This window comes from Vulpes lagopus, chromosome 2 (assembly GCF_018345385.1).
Source record: "Vulpes lagopus strain Blue_001 chromosome 2, ASM1834538v1, whole genome shotgun sequence".
Classification (NCBI taxonomy): Eukaryota; Metazoa; Chordata; class Mammalia; order Carnivora; family Canidae; genus Vulpes; species Vulpes lagopus.
Window position 1 is genome coordinate 54,556,542 of NC_054825.1, and position 12,053 is coordinate 54,568,594.

Below are 12,053 nucleotides of genomic sequence, written 5' to 3' on the forward strand. Positions count from 1 at the left end.
AACTTTTTACTGGTAATCCACAGGTTCTCCCTTCCCAGTATTACAGTAATTCCAACCCCCTAGAAGATCTTTCCAACTTAGCAAATGTCTCCTTACCAAATTCTCTGTCATCATTAACACTGTAAATGGATACAAATTAAAGATCTAGTAACACTGGTGTGGCACTTGTTATTCCCATTATTATTATCACTATGCAAATCTATCGAAATATGTCCTATGTATCCAAGTAAGGGAGATTCTGATATTCTGTCCTTCAAATTCCTAAGTGTGGTAGCATGCCGATCTGAAGTGACATTTCCTGAAAATGAAAATCGAGGCAAATACAGGAGATTGGCTGGCCTGTAGCATGGAGAGGCTGGACAGCTAAATACTACATATTGCCCAGACTCCTTTGCTGCTATGGAATCCAATGGGACAGACTCTCCACTGATGAGATGGGCTCATGGGAACTTTGATTTGGAACTGAGTCATGGGGCAAAAAGGTAAAATTTAAGGGTATCCACAAAAAAGCAAGGTCTCTTGGCAGAGGAGGCATAGTGCAGGAGCTAGTAGCTCAAATAGTGGGTTTCTAATTCAGCAGTTTCCTACAACAGCAGCCATGGCAGTTTTCTCGATTCTGGTAAGAGAAAATGGTTCTGGGTATGGGTATCCTAGAGGCTTACCCTAGAGCCATTCTTCCTCCACACCTTCCAGTGATTCTGGAAGCACTCATCCCCTGGATTACATCTACTTCAGCAGTAACTCCCTAGAGTAGACTCTGTGTCTAGTACAGGAAATGTGAGCAATAACAAGAAGCTCATCACTTTTACTAGTTTATTAAATTCATAAAATATTAGGTATAAAATACTTAGCCACAAAGGATAAAGAAACAAACTCATTTTAATATTTTGCTATAATATCATTTGGGCTAGGGTAATTCATATAAACCATAGTATCACACAATTTTATAAACCTAAACCTGCACTCTAATTCACCTCATTCATAAACATGAGATAACTTGACCTACTTTCTAATATATTCAGCTCCTTCTTGTCTGCATTAATCTTCAGTGACATTTTAAAAGTTGCTCTAATAATTTCCATTATATGAAAATACATTTTTTTCATTTATATCATCTTTGATTTTCCTCCCACAAACTAAAGGCTGTTTTCTCAATAGTTAGCTGCCAAATGTCGTAGGAAACGAGAGGTGCAAGACAGCTGACACAAAAGCCTCGTTGGTAATTGGGCTGAATGGGGTTTCTCAACAGAGTGAGGGTGGAAAATGGGGATAGGAATGAGACAATTATGCCCTAAGCCTTCACAATGTGGAATGGTGAGTTTGGTACTCTATTTGTATATAACCAATGGAAGATTGGAGAATACAGATTTTATAAATAAATGCAAGTTTCCTATCAAACCATATAATGAGATCATCACTTCTCAATAACTCTTTAATTTCAGGTAATAGAAAAGAAATCTGCTCCCATAGACACATTCCAATTACATACACATTGAGAAAAACTACAGCCTCCCTGAGCAGCCTGGACTCGTTGCCTCTGATGGAGCCCTCTTTAATCCACTGGTAATAATCCTTTTGAGTAGGTCCTTCTTGTGCTCAAGAATGTTCTATGGCTCCCCAATGCCCAGAGCAAAGCTTGGCAAATCATGGCCAATAAGTTCTGATTGATTTTTACATGTTTAAATAGTTGAGGGGAAAGATTAAGAATTCTACTTCATAATATATGATTAACAGCATGAAATCCAAATTTCAGTGCCCATAAATCTAGTTTGATTGGAACACAGTCACACTCATTTATTTATGAATTGTCTATGGCTGCTTTTCACACTCCAGCAGCAGACTTCAGTAGTTGCAACATCGATGGTAACTTAAAATATTTACAGCCTGGGTCCTTTGCTGGAAAAGATTGCCAACTCCTGCCCTGAAGTAGAAGATTGAAAGTCCTTGGCCTGGCAATGCAATGTGTGGAAATCTGCATTCCATCAACCTTCCTAAGACTGATTTTCTTCTATATGAAAACAGAAAGTCTACTCCACTCAAAAGTTCTTCTCCATTTGTCCCAAACCTAACTTCCCTTTCCTATCCCAAAGCTCAGTTCATCCCAACGGTTGCAGACATCCTTTACTTTCTTCATTAGAAGAGTCATACTATACATCATTTAATTTCCATAACATTGGAAAAGACAAATGATTTTTAAGAGTGCTTGAGGTGGGGTGTCTAGGTGGATCAGTTGGTTAAATGTCTGCCTTCATCTCAGGTCATGATCCCGGGTCCTGGGATCTAGCCCCACATTGGGCTCCCTGCTCCACGAGGAGCCTGCTTCTCCCTCTCCCTCTGCCTGCTGCTCTGCTTGCTCATGCTCTCTTTCTCTAATAAATTAAAAAAATCTGAAAGAAAGAAAAAAGAAAAGAAAAAAGAGTTCCCAAAGCTATTCCACATAGCACTATTCCTAGTAATAAGTAAAAGATGAAAAAAAGCATGTCCACCAATAGGGCAGGCTGAGTATGTCAAGAGTAAACCCACACAATGGCAGGCTATGCAGCTGTGCAAAGGAGTGTGAATCCATGATCTTTGTGATCTTTGTGCATCACCATGGACAAGAACCAGGGAAGATTAAGTGGGGGAAAAAAAGTAAATAAAAGTGTACAGAATACTATGGTGTACTAGAAAAGGGAGGGATATGTAAATATGAAAGCACACACATATTTCCTGATATCAAAAACCAATACAAGGATAAACCAGATTTTTTTTCAAATGCTACATATGGGAAGAGAGGAAATGGGATGGCAAGACAATAGGGGTAAAACAAAACACCTCTGAATACGCCTCATATTATAGATGAGACTTGGAAACCATGACAATACTGCACAATATTCAACTGAAAAAGGGAATCTCTAAAAGCCAAAACTAAAACCAATGAGCCTAACTTATATATCTAGTTGGTGGCACAATCACACATAACTATTCTAGACATCTTTACAACTAGGTCTATTGTGTATATAGCATGAGATAAAGCAAATGAAAAAATATGATATCAGTGAGAACTGGGGTGAAACAAAGAACACTGCTATAAAATTGATTAAGTAAAACCCTATATATCTGAATGTTACTTAGAAGTATCCATATGCACTAATAATTGGTTTTGTCTTTATATATAACATACACATAAACACAAATGCACATATATATACATATTCCCTAGTTTGGTCCACTGAAAAGATCTAGAAACAATGATGAATCCAATGACAATAAACATTCCTAGTTTCGCATTGTGCCTTCTAAATACTCAAAGGAACCAGGGTTCCCTGGAGAAGTAGTAGATCTAAGTCTGAAATAAGAAATGGGTTAAGACAAGCCTGTGACATTGTGTCACAACAAAAAGAATACCCACCTCCTCCAAAAACATCTTGTCCAAAGGACTTGGAAGCCATCTTGAATTAGTTTCTATTGACCAAATATGGGACAGTTTGAGTACCAATAAGATTTGAAATGCACCAATTGTATTTACACGGAAAAAAAAAAGAAAAAACAAAAAAAATAAAACTTCAGTGATCACTTTCAAAGGATGCCACCAGGGAACTCATTGTTTTGAAAACAGGAAAAACATCAAGTATTTATCCTTTCCTATATGAACCTCAAGATTAACAAATAATTAACATTAAACTTCTGTTTATTTAAGTATTCTCATATAGAAATGAGGAAGGAGGAGCAGCCCGGGTGGCTCAGCAGTTTAGCACCCCCTTCAGCCCAGGGCGTTGATACTGGAGACCTGAGATCGAGTCCCATGTCAGACTCCCTGCATGGAGCCTGCTTCTCCCTCTGCCTGTGTCTCTGCCTCTGTGTGTCTCATAAATAAATAAATAAAAATCTTGAAAGAAAGAAAGAGAAATGAGGAAGGAATAACAGAACTGCCAATCACTACTCTACAATCACTAACGAACAAAAAGATATAGGCAATGATCAAAGACCAATATCACAAAAAGAGAGACCAGCAGTGATTTTGTATTTAATGGAAAGACACTGCCTGCATATGAAGTAGCCTTGACTAAAAAGAAAAAAAAATCCAGATCTGAATCTGACCAAAACTCAAGCTTTTAACATATCATAGAAAATGAAAGTAACAGAGAAACACGTTTAATGGCACCAGGGAGAAGAAATCATTAAAATTCACACCATGGGAAATTCTACGGCATAGTTTCTCAATCTCAGCATTATCAACATTTTAGACCAGTTATTTCTTTGCTGTGGGGAGCCTGACCTGCATATGGTAGGATTTTAGCAGCATTCTCACCTTCTACCCACTAGATGCCAACTCTCTATGTTGTAACAACTTAAAGTATTTCCCAATATTGTCAAATGTCCCTAGATAGGGGAGGGAGATCACTCCCATTTGAGATTCTCTGCTCTAAAGGACAAATAATCCAGTTTCTTAAAGAAACAAATCATGGAGAGGGGGGAGGGGTCAGTACAGATTAAAAGGAGATTAAAGACCTGTCAGTTGCTATGTATAACCCATATTTGAATCCTGATTCAAAGAAACAAAAGTATGTAGGACATCTGTGAAAACACAAACAGTAATTTGCTATTTAATGATATTAAGGAAATACTGACAATTTTTATGTTTTTATAGTGATACAGAGTAAGTCCTATCTTTTAAGTCCTATACTAAAATACTGATAGAAGAAAAAATAGCAAAGATATGCTTCAAAATGAGTGGGAAGAAATAAGGGCAGAGACAAAACAAAACTAAGATTAATCCTTGTTGAACCTTGGTGGTGGACACATATTTGACTATCAAATTCTCTTCACCTCTGAATGTGTTTTGAAAGCTTCCATGAGGGATCCCTGGGTGGCGCAGCGGTTTGGCGCCTGCCTTTGGCCCAGGGCACAATCCTGGAGACCCGGGATCGAATCCCACGTCGGGCTCCCAGTGCATGGAGCCTGCTTCTCCCTCTGCCTATGTCTCTGCCCCTCCCTCTCTCTCTCTCTCTCTCTCTCTCTGTGTGTGTGTGACTATCATAAATAAAGAAAAATTTAAAAAAAATTTTAAAAAAATGAAAGCTTCCATGAGTAAAGGTATGAATAATCAATCTGGCAAGCAGTTCCACTCCCACTCTTCTCAGTGAGCAAGCAAGCCCCAGAAAGACCATGGGAGGGGCATTAAGAATTTTTCAGAAACTGAGTAAGCCTGGGGAAGAAGGGTCCTATCTGGATACTGAAAGTCATTCTATAGTTTTTAACATGGCCCTTAAATACAGGTGCCAACTACTTAGCAGCAAGCTCTTACAGAGAGAGAAAAGCCCATTCTGTTGGAATAACTAGGAAACAGAATACTAGTCCCTCATGTGACATCTTCCCAAGGGATGTTTCGGATCAATTTTGTCTATAAGAGATTTTTGCTTTAAGCACTGATTTTAAGTTTGCCCTTACTTTTCGTATTGTTAAAATGAAAAACAAAACAAAACAAAACAAAACAAAACAAAAAAACGAAGTTTACCCCAAGTGAAATGTGAAATTTTACTCACCCTGCAAGGAGTCCAAGTTCACACAAACCCCACCTTAGGACCTCATTCTAAGCAAGAAAACACCAACTTCTATCGTATATAACCCACTGTGGTTAATAGTTATTCTGTTAGAAGTAGCAAAACTAAAACCAATTAACCCAGAAATAAATGCTACTTTCTCTTGGAAATCTATTCTACCCCCTTAGAAATATCTCCTTCCTCTAAACTTGCTCTTCTTCTGCTCATAGGTCAGATGCTACATCCATGAAATGTGTTGACCAAACACAACAAGGCCCACCTCATTATATATGCTCTGGTGCTGATTTGTATTTCTGTCCTTCCTAGTTCAAAGTATTGAATATGCTTCCTCTGAATACAAAGTTCTGAGAATAGTGGCCAATGGAGGGGACCAGGGCCTCACTTTCACACAGTTCATGCCCCTGGCCTGCATCAAACTTTCCAAAGAGCCAGCAAAATGAATTGAGCATCCTGCATGACCCCAGTGCCTGGAGCCAAAGTTCTTCTATAGGGGAGGTGAGAGTCATTTTCACTACTTAGAAGTAAATGGAAGAATATGCAACTAGTCTGGGGAATATTTGGCATCAAGTAAATTTAAAAAGCATTTTAAATCTTATTCCCTACTCTTACTAAAGGGTTGGGTTCTGTCCCACTGTTCTAGAAGCTGCATTCCTAACCATGGGAGAAAATTTTGATCAAGATTTAAATTGCCCAAGCATATTTAGCCCCCTAAATCACTTTTTTTGAAAAAAGATATTTTATTTATTCATTTGAGAGAGAGAGAGAGAGAACACAAAAGAGAGGGTAGCTGCAGAGGGAGAGGGAAAAGCAGCCTCCCAGCTGAGCAGGGAGCCCAATACAGGGCTCATTCTCAGGATCCTGAGTCAAAGGCAGATGCTTAACCAAGCAAGCCACCCCGGTGCCCCTGCCCCACCAAATCACTTTTACACAAGTGTCACAGGACCGATACAACTGAAGATTAGTGATCTTTGTTTAAGGGAACCAAAATGTCTCCTACTTATTACAACCTTACTTGATTACCACCACATCACAGTTCTAATAATCAATAAATATAAAAATTACAAATATCGAACACAGAATTAGGTTGTTTCAAGTCCTTAGCAGGGTAACCATGGACTGCTTATCACTACTAACTTTTAATGTAGGAAATTGCTCCTGGTAACCACAGTCACAAAGTCCATGTTGACTCCAATCTATACATTAAGATTCGGCTTCATTAAGGCCAACTATCTCGTCCATAAGTAAACTAGGCACCAATGCTCTAAAGATTTTCCTTACATTCACTACTTACTTGGGAGCATTAACTTCATAGGTCAAGATGGTTTGGAAAATAAGCACTATTTGCACTTAGGCAGCGGGTGTTAACATCACCACCAGGACCTAACAGAGGTAACAAAGAGTAACTCCACCCAACTCATTCATGGGCTATCTGCCTAGAAAGCAGATGACCAACTCAAAGGATCAAAGCTCCTTTTCCCTTCTTAACAACAGAGTTGAGTATGAAGCCCCGTTTCTCATTTCAGAGTCACAAACAGAACACCTGAGTAGGTAAGGATAGCCCCATTTCTAATTCCAGAATTCTGCATAATGAGTTCTTGGCCAGAATTAAGCAGAGCTGATTTTCCTTAGAGCAGCAGCAATGGTCTCCAGAGAGGGTCAGGGGAAAGTGGAAGAGGTTTCAGAAAAGGACAAGTTTTTTCTCATCGATGAAACCACAGCTGGTACCATGCCCCCAACTCACCCCAGGATCTAAGAACCACTTCCCAGTGGAGGCCTTCGAGGAGTCTCTGATCCAGATTTCAACTTCTTTATAGAGGCCCTGTCAACAGCCCTATCTCTCCTACAGTGCTGGTGTGAGGATTTCATCAGACTCCAGGCCTCAGATACCTAGATGTCTAACATATCAGGTCCTCCATAAAGGATGGCTAATTTTATTTTATTTATTTTTTTTATTATTTTTTTTTTATTTTTTTTTAAGGATGGCTAATTTTAAACACCAGGTTACTGACCCTTCAAAGACATCAGAGCCTGAAGCTATTTTTCCAACAGTATTAATTAACAGTGGTAAGCTTCCCCGGGCCATGAACATTTGCTTAGAAGCAGGAAGCATACCTTGAGATCAGATGGTTCTGATGGAAATTGGAAGGCAGGGGGCTGTGGGCGTAAGACCTCCAAACCTAAAGCAGGTTTCCAGGAAGAATGGGAAGACCAAGAGGCTAGGAAAAGTTGAGGCTGAGCCCAAGACAGCCAATGCCACCACATAAAATGGAGAATCCATTCAAACACGCTCCACAGAGGTGCCAAGGTGCGGGTCATTAGGCTTAGAGAGGAAGAGCTAAAATCTTACCACATACTGGGTTGTGACGGCAACAGCTGCTACCCTGATCGCAAGACCATAAATGCTGCTTCTTGGATTTCACATTCAGAATCAAGTCATAGGTAAATCACGGAAGCCCTCGCTTAACAACAGAATACTAAGTATTACCAAACCTGAACATTAGAAAATCAAAAGGTACATGGGCGCCTGGGTGGTTCAGTCGGGTTAAGCCTCGTCTCTTGGTGTCGGCTCAGGTCACGATGGAGGTGGTGGGATGGAGCCCCACTTCAGGCTCTACACTCAGCACAGAGTCTGCTTTCTGCCCCTCTCTCTCACTCTCCCTCTGCCCTTCCCTTTTGCTTGCATGCTCTCTCTCCCTCTAAAGCAAGTAAATGGATCTTTAAAAAAAAATAAGAAAATCAAAGGTACAGCTGCCTTTGAGAGGTGTGGGGGGTAAACAAGAAACAGCCTATGTAAGAGACAGAACAACAACGAAGGAGGCCAACTGAGGTACAGAGAAGCAGCAGTTTTAGGACTGAAAATGTGAATCGGCTGCAGGGAGAAAGGGAAACGGGCTGGTCAGGGTGAGCTCATCAGCAATCACAAGAAGACACCATAAACAGCTCTTAAAGCTGATAACATGGGAAATGGCACTGCAAGCCTAATATTCATACATGTGCAAGTCACAAAGGTGAAAATGATCTACAGGGAGGAGGTGGTTGCCTCTGAAAAGGAAGACTAAGTGAAGGAAGAGGTGGGGTAAAACCCTTGCTGCTTTTCATTTGGAGCTGTTCTGTAGTATTTTCTATTTTTTAACTCTTTGCATGCATTACTTTGACTTACATTGTTTTAAATGAAAGATCCTAAGACTATTACTTAGATCACAGCAGTAGGGTTTTTCTCTGCCCATACCAGGCCTTACCATGCTGTGTTCAGACCATGGCAGCTGGCCTTATGGTGTGCTTGCTTTGTTTTAAAGTCATGTGTAAACTCTACAAGTCAACTAGTCATTTTATGGTTCTGGAAAGCTGTCTAATTCTAATTTGTTGTAAACAGAACAGCTTTGATGATCATTATAGGTCTTCAGAATATGAAACGTTGCAGCAAAAATACGGAATTTTTAAAGGTTTGTGTTCTATAGGAGAGTATTTAAATACAGACACAAATATTCCAGAGCCCTTAAGTCCATGAAATCCAATCAATTCTGAGAAAGGGCTCAAATCTTGAGCTCTCCACAGGGCTAACTTTGAAAGAAATTAACTGATGAGCATAATTAGCCAAAAAGTGTAAGGAAACAGCTCATTCTATTATACCCATGTATTCCTAAGTTTAATTATGAAAAACAATCTGGAAATTGTTGTTGTTCTGAAACATTTACTAAGCACAGACAGTAGAATGAGGAGCCTAGTACATGTCAGGGAATCCTGATCAAGGATGTGATGCTAATTAGGATGATGCTAATTAGGACTCCCAGCCACTCAGGGGCCCCATGGGGGGAGAGCAAATGCCTGTACCTTCCATCAACAAGCGGAGTAATCCCCTCATAGCACCAACTTTTGTACTGAAATTTTTTTGTAATAAACAGTCAAGGCTACAAAAACATTTTAATAGAAAAGAGAGATTTTGCAAGAAGGCAATATTAACCTAATCATTATGCAAGCATTCTTGAATGAAGGATTCCACAACACTTTGTTTTATGGTTATTCCTTCTCTTAGATTCTTAATTCATGTGGGACTGGGGGGTGGGAGGGATGGGTTTCTCTTAAAATGCATTAGCTGTGTTTTTAAAGGTAGTGTAACTTGCTTTAATTTCCTATGTTACATTAACAAATAAATGCTGTTTTAATATATATAAAAAAAAAAAACAAGCAGAGAATCTGGCTAATGGAGGATGGCAGGAAGACACAAGTGCCTAACAGATTACATTTTTAATGAAGAAAAATAAGCATAAGAACGCACCTTCCCTGATGTCATAGCTTTTAAGGGACTGATACAGAATGACAAATAGCTATACAGATAGATCCTGCTTTGAATTTTATAGATTCAAGGCCGTCCCCCTAAAACAGCACTGGGAATTCAAAATTCTCAGAGAGTAAAAGACAATGTTTTTCATTTAAAAATAGTTTTTAAATATTTTTCTTACAAGCCTGAAGGGAAAATGGAGGTAAATTCAGGGTATCATACTTATTCTTAAATCCGGAATATATCACAAGTCATTAAGTAACACATTCAACAACTCATTTATCATATATGTCCCTCTTCCTCTATACTTTATCAATCTCTTCTCTCTTGTGCAAACAACCCTCTAAAAAAGCACATGTTTATTCCTATGAAACATGGCTGTCTCCAATTCTTAATTGTTCATCCCTACAAGATCTCACCCAGCAGTGCCTGGCCTTCTGAAATACTCAGAACATGATTGATTGATTGTATTTTTGATTCATTAAGTTGTATTTAGACTCAGCCAGGCTCGTGTCCCTTAAAGCAATTCTCTTTTCTCTGGTTTATATCAAAATAAAAGATCCTGCTTGCATTTATTCATTGACTGTAGACACTTGCAGAAGTGTCAAGATTTCAGGTAATTTCTCATATTATTATACATTTAGGACAAATGTTTCTTTTGTTGTTGTTTTAATTTTTTCCTAAAAAGGGCAGTGAAGTAAATATCCCCAGGAAGCAACCCAATTAAACCACACAAATCAAGCAGTAAACCAAAAGTGGGGTTGACAGAAGGGAATACAAGTCTGTCAAATTTCATTCAAGTTTCCAGAAAATAGGAACGTTAAAGGAAAGCCAGAAATCACTGGAGGAGCAATTCCAAAGGACTGAACCACCGTGTTCCATACAATGTAAGCCACAGTATAATTTCACAGAACTTTCCAAAGCAGCCAGGATTATGTGGGCCTCTTGACATAGGCGTTATTGTTGCTCCTTCCCCACATTATTTTCCTGTCCTAGTAATTCAGTCTTCCACCCATGCTGCCCCCATACACATCCCTACACCCCATGGAGATGTAAGTGCAAAGTATAGTTTCCCATTCTGTATGGACCCATGGCATAAGAATGCACTTGGCACACTGTTTTTGGATGTGAAATGCTTCCTGCCCACTGTGCCCAGGCCCTTTTAGTCAAACAGGACCGCCTAGTGCCCCCTGTAATTCCTCATAGGATAATAGGCACACCAAGACAACCAAATGGTTCCTGGGCCAGACAGATCCCTTCCTCTTCCCTACCCTGTGTGCATGTCATCCCTTTGCTCTCAGCTCAGAACTTTCAGCCATACCCCTCCACTCCCACCCAGCTCTATGCTCCTCACACACAATGTTTACACAGGCCTCCCTGGAGTCAGGCAGCCACCAACCCCATCCCTAGCATCCAGTGTCCTCACATCGCAGGGGCATGCTTATCTATTAGATACCACCAAAAAAAAAAAAAAAAGATACCACCTGGCCAGAGGCTGCCCATACTGGTGTGAAGGGAGGATTCTATACCCTTTTACTCAACATCTTAAAATACTATCATGTTTATTTCTATATTGGCTACAAGGTGGCTCATAGTTCAATCTCCTGTTCATGTAAATAAGCCACTTTTTGGGGGGGTGTTCCCAACAGAACAATTCCTTCTCATCTGTTCGACCTCTGACCTCTCATTTCAACTAGACTAGTTGTCAGCATTTTCTAGAGATAGCTGATGTATAAACAGAGTACATTTCTATCCTGCTGCAAAGGAATGATACAATTTCAGAGGCAGAAGAACCCTTAGCAGTCAGTCATACATGCCAATCTGTCCCAAATGTCAGTCATCAGGCCAGTCTGGCTAGTTCATGGCCAACAGTCCCTGGTCAGCAGAGAAATGAGAAAGAGGTGGCAAAGGAAGAATATTTTCATAATGCTAAAAACGTGTAATCTAAATTTATGACATTCCTACTTCCAGTATTAAAATACTTCTTTCATGAAATGTTAGATGGCAGTTATTTTTTTAAATCTTTAATTATGAAAAATTCTAAACACAAAATAGAAAGAATAGGATATAAATACAATGAAGTTTCATGCACTCATCCAGCTTGAGTAATCAGCAACTTTGCATACACATAGCCAAAAATATGTATTAAAAATTGATCGTGACATTTTTTTCCTGTTTTATAAAATCTAAAAGGAAACGAGTAGGTTGGGTCAGCATACGTTTTACAGATG

The 12,053-nt window shown here is 39.4% G+C and overlaps 1 protein-coding gene across 4 annotated transcripts in view; it reads right to left on the reverse strand.

The window, feature by feature from the left end:
• The window catches only part of TLN2 (talin 2), a 418,441-nt gene that overhangs the window by 238,313 nt on the left and 168,075 nt on the right, over window positions 1-12,053 (reverse strand). The window lies entirely within an intron of this gene.